The sequence below is a fragment of the Dermacentor silvarum genome, chromosome 3, assembly GCF_013339745.2.
Source record: "Dermacentor silvarum isolate Dsil-2018 chromosome 3, BIME_Dsil_1.4, whole genome shotgun sequence".
NCBI classification, from domain to species: Eukaryota; Metazoa; Arthropoda; class Arachnida; order Ixodida; family Ixodidae; genus Dermacentor; species Dermacentor silvarum.
In genome coordinates this window covers 8,464,550-8,486,454 of record NC_051156.1, presented here as the reverse complement: position 1 = coordinate 8,486,454, position 21,905 = coordinate 8,464,550, and the positions used below count along the sequence as shown (strand labels likewise).

Below are 21,905 nucleotides of genomic sequence, written 5' to 3'. Positions count from 1 at the left end.
GCGTATTTTTTGAAAACGCATGAACGAGGTTCTACTGTAGTTTGATCGTTGTGCAACCAATGTTTCCGACTTTACAGGAAAGCATGCGCCAAGACGCCACTCGACCCACTCTTCCATATTCTAGTACGCTATAGCTGCGAAGTGCTCTTCCACTACGAGCTTCCTGTTAGTTTATTCTGTGTTTCGTCGTGGTTTAGAAGTGCGCTGCCGTATTCTATTATTCTTTCAAAATACAGATTGACCTGCTCCAAACTACTTCAAATTGAATTTTAACTGCTCCTAATTGCTCCAAAATGAAATTTAGTCTATTGTCTGCTCCAAACTGCTCCAAAATGCATTGTGACCTGCTCCAGAAATTACGCCAAAATTACTTTGGACAGTCCCACACCTGCGGTATACAAGTTCAGGAAGAGACAAGTTTTCGTCCCCTGGCCAACATTTTCATTTCGGGTACTATTCTCAAGTGCATTGGCAGAACGCAACAGTTTTGGTTAGACGTTGCAATGAATGTTGCATTACGCTAAAGCGAATATTATCAATGCAGAATATAGTCAATGCTAGTCGAACCATTTTAGCAGTGATAATGCCACGTCTTCGTAAAGTGCCATCCGTAGCCCTATTTCATCAGTCACTCTTCATGTAGCTCTCTGGTGGAGCTTTCGATGTTTGGTGAGCAAGTTATTACTGTTGCTGTTGTTTTTATAAACATGTGTCACCCTAAGCTTTCTTCTGCTTTCTGCAGCTTCTACAAGGGCACGATCCCACGTCTGAGCCGTGTCTGCCTGGATGTAGCTATCACGTTCATGATCTACGACTCCTTCATGGACCTCTTCAACAAGATCTGGACGACAAGCTAAGCAGCCCGTCTCGCTTCCTGAGCAAACACTCACTCACAAACAACACGTCCTCAACACAAACCAGACTGACATGACACTGCAGAGCTCTTCGTGTCACTTCCCGTTTTCTTGTCGTCGCCGTTTGCCATCTCGTAATGTTGCAGTATCCACCTCATGGTGCTCGCATGAAGGGATGAGATTGCATTGTCTTTGGGAAAGCATGAACAGTATGTGTTTTTATTGTTTCAAGTACTCGGTGATCAGTTGAATGTTTGTGAGTTTATTACGAAGCGCAGTTGGGGCAGTGTTGCTGTTAGTACAATGCTGCTTTGTTGTCTGCTTTTGTCCACTTCTTGAGCTAACTGTGCGAGCATTCCGTGCAATCTCTTGCATCTCGATGTCTGCCCTGATCTGAGATGTTCTGGCCTTGTGGTTGAATGTGCGAGGTGTTAGCAGCGGTCTTTGGATATTTGTTTGGTGTCCATGGCATCTGTCGAAGCTTTTCTGAAAAATGTAAAGCTCTCTTCCTGCCTCGTGTACATTTTTGGCACAGGTACTGTTTGCACCTGGTCGTGCAAAGCACACCTCGTACACCCTGTTTGTCTGCTACACCTACAGGATAATCTTCCGATCGTCATACTTTTGAGCAGCTGCATCACAGAATGATCGAGAACTTTGTGAATTTTGTATTTCCATGCCATTGTGATGAACGTTTGCTTTGGTGCATAGCGGTAGATGCATTTGCAAGGAAGAGATGCCGTTGCCATGAAGTCTGTGAAAAGCTGATTGTCTGGATAATTGACGAATATCATATTTGAGACAGCGTTGACGTATCACCTGTGCATTTGACCATGGTAACTAGAAGCAATTCATACCGTCTCTTTATTTTTTCAATTGCTTTCAAGAAATCAGAGGAAAATGCACCCAGTTTGCTTAACTTTAGCATGTACCAAGAATAATCGTTTTGCAACATATTGGGAACCTTGGTGGCTCTTCTGCCTCGTGTGGTGCCTATATTTTCTTGTTTACTTCTCGAGAATACAAGCTTTCTCTGAATTCTCCCTTTGGCTACTGTTGTTTCAGTTAATTATTTCTTATTTATGGCAGTTTACTAACATCTTCATCACTCTACTTGTCCGGCTAGTATAGCAGTTGTCAATACTTGCACTACTAAAGCGGGAGATCCTTTGCATTTCAACTTTCATTCTGTCACTATGGCTGCCATTATTGTTTTACTATTTCCATTTATAAATCCCGGCCATGGCGGCCGCATTTCAATGGGGGCGAAATGCGAAAACACCCGTGTACTTTGATTTAGATGCATGTTAAAGAACCCCAGGTGGTCCACATTATTCCCGAGTCCCCGACTATGGCGTGCCTCATAATCAGATCATGGTTTTGGCGCGTAAAAGCATATAATTTAATTTTTTTTTTATTATTTCCATTTATACATCAATGCTTGCACATTCTGGGACCATGGTCCACACTCTGCATTCCTCTTTTTAACTATCATTTACAGCATTCTAAAGAAAATGGGATTGGCTTTGCTTTTGTCTTGAAATATCCATTGGAATAAGCCACTGTTTGCATGGGGCAAATGCTACATTGCATTTTGATCACTCTGTGCTAGGAATGGCTGCTTTTTTATTGCTTCTTTTTATGTGTTGCCGTCCTTACAAACTGATTTTTCGTATCAGTTTTTTTGGGAACATTTTTTTTTTTTTTTAGAATGCTGCTTGTTTGAGAGTTTCATGGTTTACATTCCAGCTTCAATAGTGGGACTTGGGAACCAGCGAAACTTGTTCACATTAGGTTTACTTTGCTGCTAGTTATCTTACATTGTTATGCACTGTAGTTTTATCTAGCCTGTCATGTTCCAGACTCAAGCAAAATGGGTGGCATGACTTTTAAGTCTAGAGAAAGGTGTTTAAAAATGTTTCAGGTTATTAGCATAAGAGAAGAAGAAAGCTACATGCAGGAGCAATCTTTCTACTGCATTATCAGGTGTGAGATGCTTTGTTTTCAGTTTGAAAGTAGTACAGCAAGTCGAGTGACCATCTATATTGAGGTAGCTGTCACTGTGTTGCATTTCTGCAAGATGTTCTGCAGTCAACTCGGACTCGTTTTATCTGATCCATGGCAAACAAACAGAAACTAGTTGTGTCGCAACTTTGGCATTGGTGGTTATTTTGAATGATCAGTCAAGGAGCATAGAAGTGTCTGTTTCGATGCCCGAACCACTTAGCGGTTGGCTTTAGTATTACCCACAAATTGGAGAACAGCCTGTACGGCTAGGCATGGTAGTTTTCATCGAGCAGTCTTGTCTGCCGTTAATTGCGGAGAGCTCAGCACGAATAGCCTTGAGCTTACTCGTGGCAAGTGTCACAAACAGCATTGTGAATTGGACGCTTGCTAATTGAATTTTTTGCCTCGTTTGAGCCTCTGTAAGGCCCTATTCAATACCAAGACATTGTTGTTGCACTGTGTTTTTTTATATTGACTGCCATGTTCTATCTTAAAGCCAACTGCAATGAATTTTATTTAGGCTAAGTTTGTTGTAAGTGCCTAGTGGATGTCACCAAAGCAGTTTTTGCCAGGGCTTTAGGGCTAGTGGTAGCTGGGCTATTTAGCTAACAGTTACCATTTAGTGGATGCCACAAGCACTTGGTGTGGTTTGTTGTCGTGCAAGGTGGGTGGGAAGTAAGTCCTGGAATGTCGTCTCGCCATGGCATGTCCAGGCACAATGAGGAAGAGAAGCTCTTGGTACTGGAAAAGCTACATTTGCTCACTATGGGAGCAGAGAGTGCTGTTACCACCGGCAGATTTCATTGCCTTGAAAGTGGGAACCAAATGCGGTCGTATTGCAAGCACCGGTGATTTCCTAGATATTATAGTACTTATCTGCAGAGCCTCCTTGTGTTGATGCTTTCCATTTATTGCTGTTCAAATGCAAAGACATCGCAACGATACTACGTGAAAGAATGAACAGACGAGCTTGATCGGGTCGAAAAGGGTCTGGGTCCTGTCTCTGTTGCAGCAAGCAGTAACAGCAGCATTTGTTTGTTTGTTTCATGTTTCGTTTTTGTTTTTCGAAATGGCTTATTTATGTGGGATTCTTCTGATGCATATGCTTGCATTTCAAGACATACAATTTTGCAACAAGGAGTCTCTATATCTCAAGGCCTTTTAGCTTGAAGGATCTTTGAAGTCGAGTGAACTTATTGCGGGTCTAGCTTGCGCATATTTGTTAAGGTGGAACGCTGGCACACACAGACACACACACACACACACACACATGCACTCAAACAAAAAAAGTTATGCCTGTAGAGTAATGAGACACTCGACCTGTTACTTTGTGGTCCGTGTACTTCTCTTGTGGAAGTGTTCATCTAGAGAATGCTCTATAGCCTACCCAATGAGCCAGGACTGCTGTTGCACAAGAACTTGCTCGTCAAGGGTCTAGAGAATGCTCTATAGCCTACCCAATGAGCCAGGACTGCTGTTGCACAAGAACTTGCTCGTCAAGGGTCTAGAGAATGCTCTATAGCCTACCCAATGAGCCAGAACTGCTGTTGCACAGGAACTTGCTCGTCAAGGGTCTTTGTGTGGTCATACTGCGCTTGACAATCATAGTACGTATCAGATAGTGCTTACCACGGTGCCTCAATGTACCATGTGAGGCAATTACACTCCTGTAACAGGTACATCAGGCTTATGCGGGGAGATATTTGTGTCCAGATGTACGAGTGTTTTCTTGTCGTGTGCATATTTGCTGTCAAATCCCTGGTGCTTGTATAAATAGCTGGTGGTCTCTTATAATTTCATACTCGCTTGCGCAGGTTCCTCTGTAACTCAATCGTTGCAAAGCGTCACGGTTATTTATGCGTCTTTGAAACAGAGCAGCAGCTTCAATCCGTGTGACGTGATCGTTTGGTGTCGTGGACGTTTCTTTTGTTGTGCGCCACGTGGGCTGATGCTGTAGAGGCTACCTGTCGAACGTGTCAGCAAGAAAGCCACCATGACTCGCATGTTTATTTTAGTGTACTCTGATGACTGCTCATTGGTTTTTTATGTCTCATGAAAGTGCTGCCGAGTGGCCAGGCGTACTGTGACACGGCATATACTAGGCCCATGTTGTTTCATGTAAATCTTCCCACTACGCGGACAGTCTGCTGCTGTGCAACTTTGGTGAGCTAGTATTTAGTATAAAGAGAGAGCCTGTGCTTGCAGCATGGCATTACAGTACTTCTGTTATTGTGATGGCAAGAGTTGGTACGTTGCGTCATTTGATTTGCCTTGCTGTGTGGCCAGCACAACCGCCCTTGTTTTAGTGTTTTATACTTTATAATATTAAGAGATATAGTTATTTTCATATACATGTTAAAAGAAGCTTTCTTCTTTCTTTTTTTCTTTTTTTAAGCAGAGATTTGTGGTCCTGCCGTGTTTTTAAAATTTTAAATGTCTGGCTGCTGTTTGCAGCACATTCCGCTATTGCAACGGCCCACATTGGGAGCGATGATTCCGGTTGACTGATTGATACATGCTTTTAGTGGTGCCAGCTGTTGTCTGCTGTAACCTGGCTGTTTTGCATCTAAACACTGCATGATCATGTTGTGGAGTGCGTCTGTTTCTAGTCACTCTGCTGATGACAGACAGCCATTGCATGTGAATGGCACATTGTTTTATAGCTCCAGTCAAGCGAGCTGTCAACGAGACAAAACCCATGCAGTGAACAGCATTGCTAGGTCATGGAAAAATAAACACACCGATACTTTTCCGCGTTTGTACGTGCCATATCACGAGATCAGTTCAAACATGAGATGGTGGTTACGCAATTAAAGCTTAGTGGTATTGCAGATGAAAAAAGCCACAGCATCTGGTCTTGAGGGACGCCGAAACAAGCCACCAGATGCATTCTGTTTTCTTGTGGAGAACTTCACTTCAATGATACTGTTGAAAAACAGGCTAGCATCTTTATCAGCATATCAGTATACAATCATGCTCGCACTTATGGTACATTCTTTTGAGACACCAATTCTGACGCTGAAAAAAGAAAAGTGCAGGTGTGCTACAAATAAATCCCTTGAGCAAACGAGCTGTTCTTGGTTGTATCGATTAGTTCAAATTAAGTGGTCTTACTTGGACGCATGCACGCTAATCTCAACTTACAGGAAGCTTTAGCAGTCGTGGCATCTTGGGCCTCTTGATTTGAGAACCTACAACAGGCAGCAAAGAGCGCTCAAGTCCACAGTGAAAAAGCGCCTGCTTTATACCGCCAGCCCAAATGGCGATCTACCCATGCTGCGCCAACGACCACGTGGTGCGGTGCTGAGCCACATGATGCAGAGTCGTCGCTGCTTCTGTCTGTTGCACAGATTGGCCTTAACAAGCTAATGATAACCCACAGAAATCACCTGCCATAAAGATGAAAAAAGCCTGTTTCCTGGGATTTTTAAACTGAAAACCTCATTAATATTCAGGACAACATAACTTCACAATTTCTTCAGCTTCCGAGAGAAAGAAAGCAGTTGATTCTACCTAACAGACATTCTATCCTAAAACCTTCCAGACCTTCCTACATGGACGGAGTTATCGATGCTGGCAACTAATTTTGTGTTCCAAGAGTCGAACACACTGTACATCTAGATTCATTGGTACCTAAGCTACTGATTGCCTTTAACATACTTTTTACAAAGTGTGAGTAGACTCCAGGGGATGTGCACCACAGTGGGATTTTTTTTCCCCACACAATTTGTTAGCATAAAACGTGTTAAAATTTCTGATATTCAATTAAATACACGTTTTTTTTTCTTGAACCGACTCAATATTCGATTCAAAATGTACTATTCGGTATTCACACACCCCTAAATTTTCTCGCTTACAGAAGCAGTGTTGTCGAGAGAGAGAGAGAGAAATACTTTATTTGAGATAGAGAAATAGTTAAAAGTGATGCTTTGCAGACATTGAGACATTAATCTGTCCATTTAGCTTCACCTGAAAATTGCCTTTTGTGTCACTTTAAGCACAACCAACCAAAAGTTACCTCATCGTAGCTAATAATTTAATAAATTGATTCACCATGCCCAGGCTTACTTACATTGGGATGGACTCTTGGTACAAGAGTTCTTTTATTTTCTCTTAACTGGCTACATGCCTGCACCACATAATGTTCTGCGAATTGTCAGAATTGTCAGAACATGCCCAGAAAGTTCCACCAGAACCCATGAGCTTGTCAACCCGAGCATTTGATGCCTGATGTCACAGGCAAGCCTATAATGACAATCAATTTTCTAGTATGTGCCATGACCTAGTGAGGTATTGTTCATATTTCGTGCACATTTCTACTTGCATGTGCTGCAACGTCTGTGTTTCCTACTTTCATTTTAATCTTTCCACCTTGGTTTGTGTTTGTACGTAGGCACACTTGTGACTCGCAATTATTCAAAATTCTTATTAATGCAGGCAAATCTCAAAATTTTATTTCACCCACTCGTTTAATTCAACTTGAGATATGCCAACTTTCGATAATGCAAACAAATATTGGGACCTATGTTCACAAAACTTCTCTTACATGAGAGCATTTCCTCATTGGCCAACGTCCATGCACAAGCCACCCATGACAGAGATTGATGTGATTGCAGGGGACGTAAAGACACTTATACAGTCGACTTCCGTTAATTCAACACTTACGGGATCAACGAAATTGATTGAGTTATCTGGCGAGTCGAATTAAACATCAGAACGGCAGAAAAACGTCAAAACACACCGCTGCCACCATCATTTGGCAGTATTTGCCAGATTCTAACATGCCCCTAAATCAATTGTGCAACCGCTTTCGATGCTTTCTATGTATTCAAGGTAGGAAACTAACGTAGAAATAACATTAAAGCTCCTAAGCAAAGTAGAAATCTTATGTGCACCCGATTTTTTAGCAAGCAAAATGGGCAAGGGTTAATAAGTGTTGTACAGTAGCAGTTTCCTAAAGTGAACTTTGCCGCAGTACAGTCCTGTTATGCGGTAAAGCATACGAATGCAGTTATCGACCCAGTTTTTTGGGATACAAAAGTATGCATTACAATCGGGTAAATACAGCTATCAGACATTGTGAGCTACTGTTGCTGGTTGAAAACCTTCCTAGGCCAGGCTGAAAATAGATGTTTTCAATGGGTGATGTATGTTGAATGCATTCACTGTCCCCTAAGCTCTGCCGAAGGCAGATGTTGCTAGTAAAGGGGTCGCTATTGGGGTCACTATAGGGGTCAGGCACAAGCCTGCCAACTAGTCAAGCTCAAATTATCCGGCAAAGGCTAATTTTAGGATTGAAATAGCAAAATTTTTGGCCCATTGAAATGCATGAGCGCCGGCCGGGACCTTTGGTCAGAATCAAATTAACTGAAAAACCTAATTGACCCAAGTTGAACTAATGGAGGTCTACTGTAGGACTTTTGTGAGTACGGGCCCTTGTTCTCAGGAGTCTGAAATAATGCGAGTCAAATTGTAGTAGAGGCGTGCTTTGTCAAATGGCACAGAACAAATCTGTGTGCATGATAGTATTTGTAAAGTTGCTCTGCAAAGCCATGATATTGCATCTGCAGGAACGTGTGAATGATTGATAACATATATTTTTATTGTCGGTGTTTTGTGTAGTCAAACTTTCGAATAGAATCAAGTATGATGGTGGAAAACAAAACTAGCTGCAAATATAGAATTGAATCAAGTGTTCATCACTTTTTAAAACAAAGCGCAATAAAAAGTTTCAATAGAGCATAGGCAACTTGTGTGAAAAGAGCGATCAGTTTATTATATCTTTTGTGATCAGAATTGCCAGCAGTAACAAGAATAAAAGCAGAACCACACAACTAGATGTACATAGTGATTATATCACTAAAAACCCAAACACCGTGTCACATTAAGAAAAGAAATTCAGCTTCACATTTATTTGTGGCCATTGGTACGAAGAAAGAAGTCAAATAATTGAATAAAAATTAATTTGTACAGTAATTAATTAGTAATTGATTTGCTGAACTATCCACAGCTGAAAACTCCCTCCAGCATATCAAAAACGCTATTATGGGCTGTACCTTCGGTTGGCAGTGCTTAAATCAGACATTTTCGGCATTAAGTTCAGTGTATCCAAATGATACTCTGAATACACTGGCTTTGTGGGGATATAGTATTTATGCATGACTGACAATTAACGATCGTACAGAACCCAGCCACGACGGCCACATTTTGATGGGGGCGAAATGCGAAAACACCCGTGTACTTAGATTTAGGTGCACATTAAGGAACCCCAGTGGGTCCAAATTATTCTGGAGTTCTAAACTACGGCCTGTCTCATAATCAGATCATGTTTTTGGCACGTAAAACCCCATAATTTTAATGATCGTACAGGAAAGGAGTTAGCAGTAAACTTCTAATGTGATGTCTTCTACCAGCAGTCTCAAAATAAAGCACCCTTTACCAGTTATAACACAAAATATCAGTTGCCCACTGGGTAAATGGAGCCTCTGTGCTGTGCCTCTTACAACAGAATCAATCATACAAAACAAAAGTTGCCAGTATGGCTAAATATTCACATCCATAATACGTAGCCATTACAATGCTGCCATGTTTACTTTTGCTTTGTAATGGTTTCTGCTGTCCAATATATTCGGACATGACCGAATATTTCAATTTCCAATATCAAATTCCCTACTTAAATTGAATAGGTGAGATTGCTTGATCCATATTCGTAAGTTTGTCTCTTATTCGTAAGTTTGTCTCTTCACACACACCCTACATTTAATACGAAAACTGTCCCGGTGTCCGAGGCTAAAGCTGTGTCCGTGACTGTTGCCCATGTGATATGCCATTGTTTTGCTTTTATGTGCACATTATCTGTCAATTTGTGCCGCTGTTTATGTTAGCAGTTAATGTCGAGCCCACTTACGGCAAACTTGGTAGTCGTGTAGGATTTATTTCTAACCAAGTATTTGCTGAAAAAATGACTTTTTAGAAAAAAAATGTGGTGACGACATAACTTGCAAAAAAAAGGGGGGGGGGGGGGATGGCAGCACGTTCGCTTCTCCGACATTGGTTGAAGCTTGATAGCTGCTTGCGTCTTAGCCATTTTTCCTAGACTTCCGTCACTTAGCACTTTTGCTACAGCAGCACTTTTTGATATACCTTGACAAGTGTGTGTCGCAACTCTATGTTTCGTCATCTTGCATCTTCCTTAAGCTTCGTATGAATGGTGGCACTGATCACGCGATTGGGAGCAACAACAATTTGTTCTCTCATTGATTTTTCACAGAGATATCTATTTCTACGGAACAGGAAACCGACCCACATTTTCACAATTACCGAAGGGGAATTAACCACAGTGAACATGTTAATAGCAAGTACTCAGTGCCAAGGATTCTGCTATAGGCCTAGCTGCTCTAGATATGCTTTGGTAATCTTTGCAGTCAGTCACGGAAGCTACATGTTTCTTCTAAATTTTATTGTTGTTCACAAATACCCAAGATTCCCAAATGGCGCATTCATTTCTGCATGGCTTCGTGGTGTCGAAGGCATTGTCGGCACGGGGACAGCCTAATAACGAGCTTCATCACCGGCACATGTTGCTTCCTGAATGTGTTTACTTAATGTCCTGGTAGCATTTATTTTGCAACCAAAAATCTCACTGTCCGCAAAGATGGTTGAAAATGTTTGTTTGGACAAGCAATAAATTTCTGAAAAAAAAAAGGATAAATATTTCTGACCTTGCAACAAACTTTTCTTCAGCTGATTGTTTCAGAGTGCTCTGGCAATGCTATAAAGTTGTGTAAGAGAGTGGGATAAGCACACAAAAATTATGATAAGAGACATTGTAGTGGTCATTTTGACCACCAGAGGTTTTTTTTAATGCCTACAGAAAACTCAGTCTGCATGCCACTGTTTTAGCTTTCTGCTCCTGTTGTCGTGTGGCCTGCTGCTGCTGAAATTCACACAGATTGTGAACTCGTGCTCGGACAACTGAATGTCGTAGCCACCGCAGCATGCGAACAGCAATGAGGAGGAAAGCAGGCACGCAATGGCAAATGTCACCTCGCCAGTCAATTGGGGGAAATTTTGAGCGTTTGTTGAAATAGTCAAAAGCCTGTGCATATTTATCATCTGATGCACAGCATCATTCACCGAATGCAGATTGTCATTATTCGCTGTCTTCATTCGTAACAACCGAGCATGTGTTACAAAAATGGCATTGTAAAGTAATACTGCACACTTTTCTTTGTGTTTTGTCCTCTCGAATACACTGCTGATTTGAGGTGGCAACCCATCTCATTTTATAATTGAACGTTGGGTGGGTTGGTTTATCTTTAGAACAGCTTGAAAGAGTAAGACAGGCAGGAAGACGACACAAGAGTGTGGAGTCATGTGTCACTTTTCTCTCTGTTCAGTTCTTTTGCATTGTCGTTGAAATAGTATGTACTTTCCCTTCTTTTTAAGCCTTGCAAATGTAGCAAGAAATATTATGACCCTTTTGATTGTACAGAATGTGATGGTCTGTTGATGCTGGCTGTCGACATGCAACTTTGTTGTTGTAATTGTAAACGTGTGTGTAATGATTTCAACAGTGACAGCTGCCAAGTCCTAATTGTTAGCAACGCAGCAATAGTGACAGAGGGTGGGACTAGAAGTTTTTTGTGGAAAACTGCAATACTGTTCACAGATGCTTGCTTGTCAATAACATTCTGGGCATTGCACAAGCTGTGTATGCAATAACTTGTTCCCAAATTCTATAGTTCTATTTTTTTCTTGATACGAACATGTGTCCTGCACACATATGGATGACATGTTTTGTTGCGTTAATGGTGCTGCTTACTTTTTTCTCTTTTTCTTTTTGTGTGTGTGTGTTTGTCATTGAGAAGATGTTTGTTGCTACAGCTGTCATTGTTACCATTTATAGGAGAAAAGTTGTCTATCTCCACGATGTTGGGTTATTTGGTTTACAGAGTTTCTGCAAAATACTGTTGGCTTAGTGGTGGTAGTAGTATAATATATGTACCCTGTAGACATGTGCGACAATAGGAATGCTTTGCTGTGCAGTCCATGAAGCTGTGAACACTTCTTCAGCTGTGCTACTTATGATGCATGCGCACTTTGCAAGGTGTTGCTGTGCTAATGTGTGTCTGTTGTCTCCATGCTGTATACAAAAGTGAAAAAAAGAAGGCTGTATCTAAGCATTGATGAGAAAATAAAGGTCATAAAAGATAACTGTGGCATTATGTCTTGTCTGTCAATAACTCATCTTTCGACATCATGATTGAGATGGGCTCTTGTTTGCAGAGAACAGCTCAAGGGAAAGGGAATAGCTAATAGGGTACTTCGCAATGTACAGTCATGGACAATTGAAACCAAAAAAATAAATTATAAAGTAAAACATCTTTCGCAAGTTCTAACTCGAGAGCGCGATTTCACATCACTACTTATATGGTTGCCAAAGATGGTATAAGCCCCACAATAGGTGTAGAAACCGTAATCATGATATTACACATATCGCCGAAAAAAAACTAAGAATGCACTCTAGGGGGGGGGGGGGGGTTAGCTCTAGCTTGTTTGTATTTCAATTGTCCATGACTGTACAAGCAAAAGCAGCATATATATTGTGACGGAGGGAAGAAGCAAGACGGGAAAATATATTTACAATATTTACACGATTGACAATGATTGACACAGCCAGTCAGTCACTGAAGCGTCGTCTTCTTCAGCCCCCCAGCTCGTGTTCCTCTTCCTCGTCATGTATCAATATTGTGCAGAGCCGTGTAACAATATTCCTGCATGATCTGTATGCAAAAAAATTTTTTCCCATAATGGGAAGCATTGATTGTTATAGCAAATTAATAGGCAGTCATATGAAGTAAGGATAGTAGTTTTATCGACCGTATAAACTTTTCAACGTTCGCTTACTAACTAAATTAACCCTTTCACCCCCACATTAATTCCAGAAAAACATGCCAAATTTCCTGAGTGTTTTATATAACATAGTCAATTTCCTTCTATTTTATTTCGATTTTGAAAATATATTACTTGATCACTTTCTGGTTAGAATTAAAGCAAAAATGACAAAAAAGAAAACGAAAAGCTGCTCTTGAGGGCAGCTTTCTCTCAATGCCGACAGCAACTCTTTTTTTTTTTTGGCAGTGGGAGCAGCACAACATTGGGCTGAATGAGCGTGACTTGTCATTGGCAATATTGGTACGACCTCCTACCGCATGTACAGCTCGGGATTGGAGGTTAAATTGGTTACAAGCATAGTGTCACGTGCCCACGCCAGCGTGAAAACCTCAGACTCGATGACCGCAGACACCTGCTGTCAGAATCCTGGCTTGAAGAAGAGCAGCAGCAGCCAACAAATTGACCTTCAAGCTTCCTCTCACTTCAACGCGAACTAAGCGGCGAGGAAGCCATCAGCCCTCGGCACACCTAGACTTTGTACCCATCGTAGATTACTTTCACAATAGGGCTCGCACGGCCACTCCATACGCAAGTGGGGCAGGAGTTCTTGCAGTAGAACCTCTCCACTTCCTGCTGCCTGGCGCACAATGGAAGATGGCGCATTTTCTCTCTGCCATCCTCCCTTGCGTATGTGAGACCAAGCAATGTCTCCTAGATAGCGCAAGGTCGGTGCACTTTGATCCATGACATCATGCTACCTTGGCCGACTGCCATAGAATCTAAGGAAGATACTCCCAAGTAAGGCGCGATGATTTTGACGTCACTGCTTTCGTCACACCGGGATTGGCAGTGCAAAGTTTGGGCCGAGTAACATGATGTCGTAAAGCAGAGTGCACAGGTATGCTATCAAGGAGGCATTGATCAAGCCGCTGTGCTTTGGCTCACCCTCACACACTTTTCCTAACACCTACAGCATACAGTGCTTGGCTGCTATCTTATCGCTCTTCGACTTTGTATGCAACATCACGGAAATGGCGGAAATTCACCTAGAGTGTTCACATAATTGCTATCGCAAAAAAAAAAAGAAGAAGAAAACACCTGTAGCAGCATTCTAAAAGGAAGTGATACTCATGATATTGGCAATACTAGTGTAATTTAGATGATTACGAGGGGATCAGTGCAGAGATGTAGGAATGTGGTATTCTCTTGGCCTGTCGTGTCGGGCATGTCTGGTTTTTTTTTTTTCACTGCGTGCTGCATGTTTTAGTGTCACTTATGATCAACTTGTTTTAAAGTTTTTTCGTGTCACTAACTGAATGTAACATCACATCCTGTCTATGTAGACTTCACCCCGCCCACTAATATAATTCAGTTGGAAGTCTGTCTCTTTACATGTTAATGTCCCCTAGTTAGTGCACGAAACCTGTCATCATGAAATACACATACCTACTTAGTGGTATGAGCTGCAGTGTTCCATGCAAGAAATTTTCAAGCAATTTTCAGTCATAATTTCAGTGAACAGCGAATTTTCAGAATTGTGGAGGGAACAGAGAAATTGGTCTACAGAAGGAGGTACCTATTCAATGTTACTACTGCAATAGCAATTATATGGACGCTCGAGGCGCAATGATAGTTGCTGTCATTCTGTCGGTGCATGTCATTCCACGGCGCATGCACTGCTTGCACGTGGAGGGTTAGGGGGTCTCCAGCATGACCTCCAGAGACAAGGATGTTTGTTTGGCTGCAAAAACGAAGTGGTGGCACACCCTCATCACTCCGTTCAATCAACTTGGTGGATGAGCCAGGACGGCATTCTGCATGCTGGCACAAGCATTGCATGCACACAGACTGTTGACGAGATAACCTCAAGTTTGTGGCCACGACACCAGCGCCAATTGCTCCACTAGTGGACAGATTCCAACATCGCCAGTTGCCTCCTTTCCTGCCGCAGAAACCGCGCACCTGTTTACGTTGAAGTGCGTGCTACTGGTGTTTGTGTTTGCACTTCGGCAAGCGTGGTCTTGTCATCCTGTAAGAGTGGTACAAAGTATCTTTGTGTCGCTCAGTGCCACAGCAGCCTTGATGACATGAAACACCGAGACCAGCCTGTGAAACTGCTTATTTCAGAGGAATTCACAGATGAGACAAGCACCGCACTGTGCACAGTCAAATCGTGCATTTTTCTGCGCGCATGCTTTCTTTTCATACGTGTTTTGGGATAAATCGAGTGGCCCCTACGTACACAATGATAACGGTTAGTGTACTAACTTCATACACACGGGCACGTTCAGTCAATGGTGGCCCCTTTCGGGAAGAAGCGCGCTGCAGGACCAGCTGATGGGGGAGAGACATTTCTCATGGTTAAGTGGGCAGTGTGGAAATGTGGAAATGGTGTGAAAGCAATACCATGTTTTAGCAGCAATTTAAAGGAAAAATATTGTGCGTATGTTCAGGAAAGTCTACTCGTAGGAGGCCGAGCGACAACCGCATTAATTTACACAATTGGCAATTGCACACTGTTTGTCATAAATGATAAGGCACTCGGTTTATTCATTGCAAGTCATTGCACTAATAACTGTTCGTAGCCATCACCAAAACAAAGTTCATTTATCATTATCTTAAATATGCCGTTCACCTACCAAGTGCCGAGAGAGAGAGAGCACGCGCAGCACGACTGAGCGCCACGTGTCCGAGAGAGCAACAAATGCAGCACGAGCGCTGCAAGCAACGAGGAGCATGCGCAGCTCAACTGAGCGCTCCTGTAGAGAACACACAGTGGTACGCCGACATGACTGCAAAAATACACTTTTAATGCGTTCTTAGTGTACTTGGAGCACTTTTGGGGGGCTATGTTTGTATCTACGACCCACCTGGGTCACGGGTAGTCCGTGATCAAATGGGTAGCGCATCGGGCTGCGGTGCTGAGGAATAAGGGTTCGATGCCAACCGTCAGACCAGCCTGGGTCACCGAGTATGTGGTAACGCGTACGTACGTGCCACTCTTCAACGAACCTTTTTTAACATTGACACGGGTCACTGTAGATGCGGGACTAGGTAGGTACCGCTGTTCGAAGATAATTTTTGGCACCGACTTGGAGCACTGGGTATGTGCCGGTCTTCAATGAACCCCTTTGATGCCAATCATTGGGCATGTGTCAGTAGGTGTGTGCTGCTCTTCAATGAATATCTTTGACGCCAGCTTGGGTAACTAGATATGTGCCAATGGGAATGTGACATTCTACAATGGCAAAAAAAGATCCCTTAAATTTCTCCAATGTTGAGCGAAATTGAACCGACATCACGAGGGTTCCTCAAGGACAGCAGCCCAACACCTTTAACATTGGGCGCGCTTCTCCAGGGGTGCAGTAGCGCCACCTAGCCGACGTTGTCTCACTCGTCTATAAGCACGAACGACTGACGGGGCCCATGTTGAATTAAGTTTTTCTCTACCTCTATTAGTACTCTAGCATTGCTGTGCTGCTGTGTGTATTCAGTGGTCTGAGCAAAAGTGACAGTAAATGTCCCGCTTATGTAAATGTAAAGTAAATCTTCCAGCTAACACCCACTGTGATGGCTGAGTGACCATGCATGGTGCTCCACTAATGAGCATAAGCTATGAATCTGATTCCCAGCTGTGATGGCTGAATTCTGATAAAGGTGGAATGCAATAATGCTCGGCTACTGTGCTTTGCGTGCACATACATATTAAATGCCTCAGGGCCCTCAAATATAATCTAGAACGTCCTACTATTTTAGCTCCCATGTTGTGTTAAACACTATTAATTAATCAAATTAGAACTAATGATATTCTAGTTAATGAACTCACTACCACGCTTAAGCTATGTTTCGTGGCCATTTGCTAGCAAGCACAGCCATGTTTTCGTTTTTTTCACCTTTTTTTTTTTTCCAACTACACTGCTAGCAGCTTTCTCACTGCTAAAAATGATACTGTGTGGGCTGTATCACGGAGTAAGAAATAACGGGAGCGCTGACTCACCTGATAAGGTGTTTCAACTTCTTTCCCGGCGAGCCAGCTGCTTTGTGGCACACATGGCGCCGAAACTTGTTGCTAGCACTTAGAGCTGCATCTCCTGTGGCAGCCCAAGGGCGGCGTCGCCTGTAGCGAGGCATAGTGTGCTTTTTGTTTGCCAACTATAACTCATTTACTGAAGAGATATACGCGCATTTCTGCTGTTGCTCACGTGGTGGTGTGTGTGTGTGCACACGCTAGCGAGTACCGATTGTCCTTTGCTGAAGTCCACAGGATGTTTTGCTACTTTTAAATGAGTAAAAATTTGCTACTGTAAGGGCCTGTGTCGTGGTAGCAGCTGTTAAACATGCCGATTTTTTACATTGATATGCTTGGTATAATCTAACTGGTTAAATTTGTTAATAAAAAACAAATTGAAAGATCTAAACTGCCCCATGTCTGTGTGCATTCAGTACATCGGTACATAGTACATCAGTACGTTCAGGAGAAACCTTTGCTTACTTGAGCGTATTTTCGTATCTTGTCCGTGTTCATAAACTTGAATTTCTGGCATGTTTTGGTCTGTGTTGTGACATACTTCAGCCGGCATGCTATACATACGAGTCCTGCCACCAGGCTGACATCCCCAGTCCCAATTAAAGCCTTCAGGTGTGTTTACCACGCACTGCACCACTTAAGTTGGCAAATTGTAGCAGCAGTGCCCTAAAATAAGTAAGGGCACCAATTTTAATGCATTTAGAAACATCAGCGCACTTTTGTTCTATGCTGGAACTCTGCTTAAAACAAATGCAACATTATTTAAATGTCAGTAGTCATTAGCTTAGTGCTGGCAAGCACAATCGCAAGCCAATATGCCGCTACTGCTACACTCAAACGTTGCGCTGTTTTTGCCTTTATTGCCACTAGTATAACAGTAATGGGTAACTTCAGCAACGCAATACTTCTTCACTCTTCGAAATCGGCTGATCTTAAATTTACTCATTGTAATCGCAATCGACAAAAACGTACTGCAGTGACATACGCCTTCAAGCAGCAACAACAGCGAAAGCGCACCATCCAGCCACTTAATATTTTGATAGCTGAAAGGGTTCTTGACACGTTCATTTCTCGACTTGACCACTGCATGGTGTGAATGTTTGGTGCCAACAGCTAGGGAAGGAATAAAATGAGGCGAGTACACTGGAAAGCCACAAAAAAGAAAAGAAGTGAACAGAGACAGCACGGTGGAATACTGTTGGGTGCCTCTATCTATGGAACATTAGCTGGCCTCACGAAATACATTGCAAGATAGGCTAGTCGGCGCTTCAGTATATTTTACTCCGTGGGCTGTACACACAAGTGTCACGTACAATGCTTTTAAAACACAACCTTAATACGCAGCATCAACAGGAAAGGGTGGCTCCTTCAGAGAGGGGGAAGAATATCAGTGGCACAGCTACATTTGCTTCATGGCTCCCACGTTAGACTGCAATATGCAAACCAGATAACTAAAGGGTAAAGAGTATTGAGACAGTGACAAATTAACAAACGGCAGTAAGGGTGTTAAATGCAGCAAATATCGCTCAATGCCTGTCTAGGAGTGTGGGGAACTAACTGGCCAAGAATGCATACAGCACGGCTCTGCACTATTTGTGCGTGCCTTCTACGAATTCCTATGCCATTGACTAAGTTTGCTTTGTGTGGCATAAATAATCATAATTGCAAGAATCATACATTTTTTAGAACTTGTGTATCTTTATTACAATTTTATGGTAAAAGTATGTTGGTGCAAATGTACACTTTAGATGTAATTGCATAAGGTCATGTCCTGTGTGACGCATGATTTCATAACACCTGTGCTGCACACTGAAAAAGTCGAGAATGAAATTGATCAGCCTCGTCAGCCTGGATAAGGCTCCATTGCCTTCTTTCAGTAACTTACAGACAACCCGTCACTCACCTGGAAAAAGTAAATACTTAACAAACCTCTTGAGCTTAAGGTTAATTAATAAACGGCAAAGAACTAGCAAATATTTTTGATGATTACTTTGTATTTATGGATCATCCTCCTATTGCGGATGCTAATAGATGTCGTCATAAAGAATCATGCAAGGGTACAGTGTTCTTAAACAGCATATTTGAGTGCAAGGCGTTCTCTCTAATCTCAGGTTTAAAAAATATTACTGCTTGACACTATTATAACATGCAGGTCCGCACAATAAAATTTGTTGCAGATCTTATTGTGGGGCCACTCGCACGCATTTTTAATCTCTGCTTTGCCAGTGGTACTTTTCCAATGCAGTTACAAATCGCCAAGGTGGGGGTCCTTCACAAAAAAGGTGACCGGAATAATTTAAACAATTACAGGCCTATGTCAATCTTGCCTAAGCTTTAAAGGCTTTAGAAAAAGCTTTACTTTCTTGCTTGTCGTCTTTTACGGATAAACATAACCTAATAACATGCACAATTTCTGTTTAGGCAGTACCGGTCCACAGAGCTCACCACCCTCCTCACACAGAAAGAGTTTATATTGGAGAACATTGAACGTAAAAATTTTATATTAGGTATCTTTATCGATTTCACTAAAGCGTTTGATTCCTTGAACCACAGTCTACTCCTGTGCAAGCTACAATTATATGGCATACGTGGCTTAGCGCACAACATGATTCAGTCCTACTTGAGCAATCGTACGCAGTGTGTAGCAATTCGTCATCACCTTTCGTCTGTGAAAACCATTTCTTGCGGCGTACCCCAAGGCAGTATTTCAGGACCTTACCTTTTTAATCTGTTCATTAATGATATCACACAGATTGATCAGGAATTAAAATTTGTAATATATGCAGACGATACACGTTTATTCATTCCGGATAGCAATCCCGTGGCACTATTGCGCTGAGGAAATGAAATTCTCTCCAAGCTAGCGCTCTGGGCCTGAAGTAACGGACTAACCATAAATGTGAAGAAAACCAAGGCAATTGTATTTAGGTCAAAGAGCAAGCAACTTCCAGCAGAATTTTCACTCTTTTTAAATGACAACCCAATAGACATAGTCAGCAATTTCAGATCTTTTAGTGTGATATTCACTGAACATATGCTCTGGGACATGCAGACCGATTATACAATAACAAAGCTGTCACGAGTAACAGGTTTACTTTATAGAAATAGAGATCTACTACCCATGAACATTACAATGTTACTATATCACTCGCTTTTTCTTTCTAACATACAATACTGCTTTCTTGTATGGGGGCAATACAACATTAACGAATATAGAAAAACTCGCTCGTGCCCAAAATAAGATAATCAGAGTTATATCTAATGTTCCATGGTACACTGGAGCGGCTCCTCTAATAAAAAAATATGGTTTAATCTCTATGTAAAACTTTTATTATTATTGCCTCAGCAAAACATTGTTAAGAGAAAAACGGCATCACTTTTCCAATCTAACTCGCCTTGAGAAACTTACATTTCCATATACAATACAAGAAATTGGGAGTACTGCAATGTGCCACTAAACCGTACTAATTATGGAGAGCAGATGCTCAAAAGTACAATCCCAAAAGTGTTAAATTACTTTAATGGTCATGATTTTGTGTTAGAGAATCTAACCACACGAACTTAAGCGTGTTTTTTCATAGTTTTTTCCATTGTTTCGTTTTTTTTCCCTACATAATCATTTTTATTCAGTTGAACATGGCTCACAAACTTTAACTTTGCTTCAACATTTTATAAGCCAGCATGCAAGTTAATTTTTCTTCCACTTGCTGTAAATGGTTGCTGCTCAAACGTTCGGGGGTGAGAACCCGTCAAGCTGCCTTATCGGCAGCTTTTTCTTTTCACCCCTCCATGTACACTGATACATGAATAAATTATTGATTGAACTAACAGCAGCATCAGTAAAGACTCGGGACTGCTATGGTGAACTTAACATTGTTTAATTTGACGATGTCAGTCAGGTCACACAACAAGGCTTTAAGTTATGCAAAGTTTAGATTAGAGGAGGAGGAGGTGTTTTTAAAAAATCACAGCATATCCACGAGGTGAATGATGATGATGGGGCGAAGCTCCGGAGGGATCATCGGTAAACCGTGAATACTCTGAGTAATTCGCCCAGTATATGATCAAGTAAACACGTGAGAAACAGTGTGTGTATGTATACAATACGTTTTATTTTCTTAGACGCTTCTTCTTAGATGCTTGGTTTGCGGAGTCCCTTCATTACCACGGCTTTGTGGTCCGTGAAATGAAGGGATAACGATTGGATAACGCCTGCTGCTTCGCGTTCGCGAACGCCTGAGTCTTCGCGCCGTAGCCGTGCCGCTTCTGCCTCTCGTTCTCGCACTACGGGGTCTTCGCGCCACCGCCGCGCTGCCTGTCGTGAAGCCGCGGCCTTCTGCCTGCGAGCGCGCGCCGCTGCCACCTTCCGTGCTCTCCGCAGCCTTGTCTTCCATCCGGCGACTCCGAGCGAAAGAGAAAGCGTGCCAAGAGCGAGCACCTTTTATTATAAAATCCCCTAGTGGTAACCCGTCGCACTGCACTGTAGCGCGCCGCCTTCCACGCTCTCCGCTCCGCAGCCTTGTCTTCCATCCGGCGACTCCGAGCGAAAGAGAAAGCGTGCCAAGAGCGAGCACCTTTTATTATAACATCCCCTAGCGGTAACCCGTCGCACTGCATTGTAGCGCGCCGCCGCCGCCTTCCACGCTCTCCGCTCTGCAGCCTTGTCTTCCATCCAGCGACTCCGAGTGAAAGGAAAGCGCGCCAAGAGCGAGCACCTTTTATTATAACACCCTTAGCCGTAACCCGTCGCACTACATTGTAGGTTTTCTCATCAACTATACGAAAAACTAGCGCCATCTAGTGACATTATATACACTTATATATAGAAAGATCGACACTTACGCCATCTAGTGAACACTTCATAAAACTACAGGTGGCTACCACTTACGCCATCTAGTGAACACTTCATAAAACTACAGGTGGCTACATACTACATCGGAGGAAGGACAGACCCACGCCCTAAGGAGCTTCGCCCCTAAAAGTGCAGATGCCATTTGGAACATTTTATCACAGCCAAATAAATGAAAGGAGTGCTGACTCCAAAATGTACACTTCGCCAAGTTAGGCCCAAGTATCCATCTTGCTTGTGGCACCTACACCGCCTAATGAAAGGTGAATAC

General features: G+C 42.4%; 1 long non-coding RNA gene across 1 annotated transcript; it reads left to right on the top strand.

Moving 5' to 3' along the window:
- Positions 1-421: 421 nt before the first annotated feature.
- On the top strand, positions 422-12,088 carry LOC125943727 (uncharacterized). Its single transcript, XR_007465860.1, has 2 exons — positions 422-6,603; positions 6,890-12,088. It is a non-coding gene; the product is annotated as an uncharacterized LOC125943727 (long non-coding RNA).
- The last annotated feature ends 9,817 nt before the right edge of the window (positions 12,089-21,905 follow it).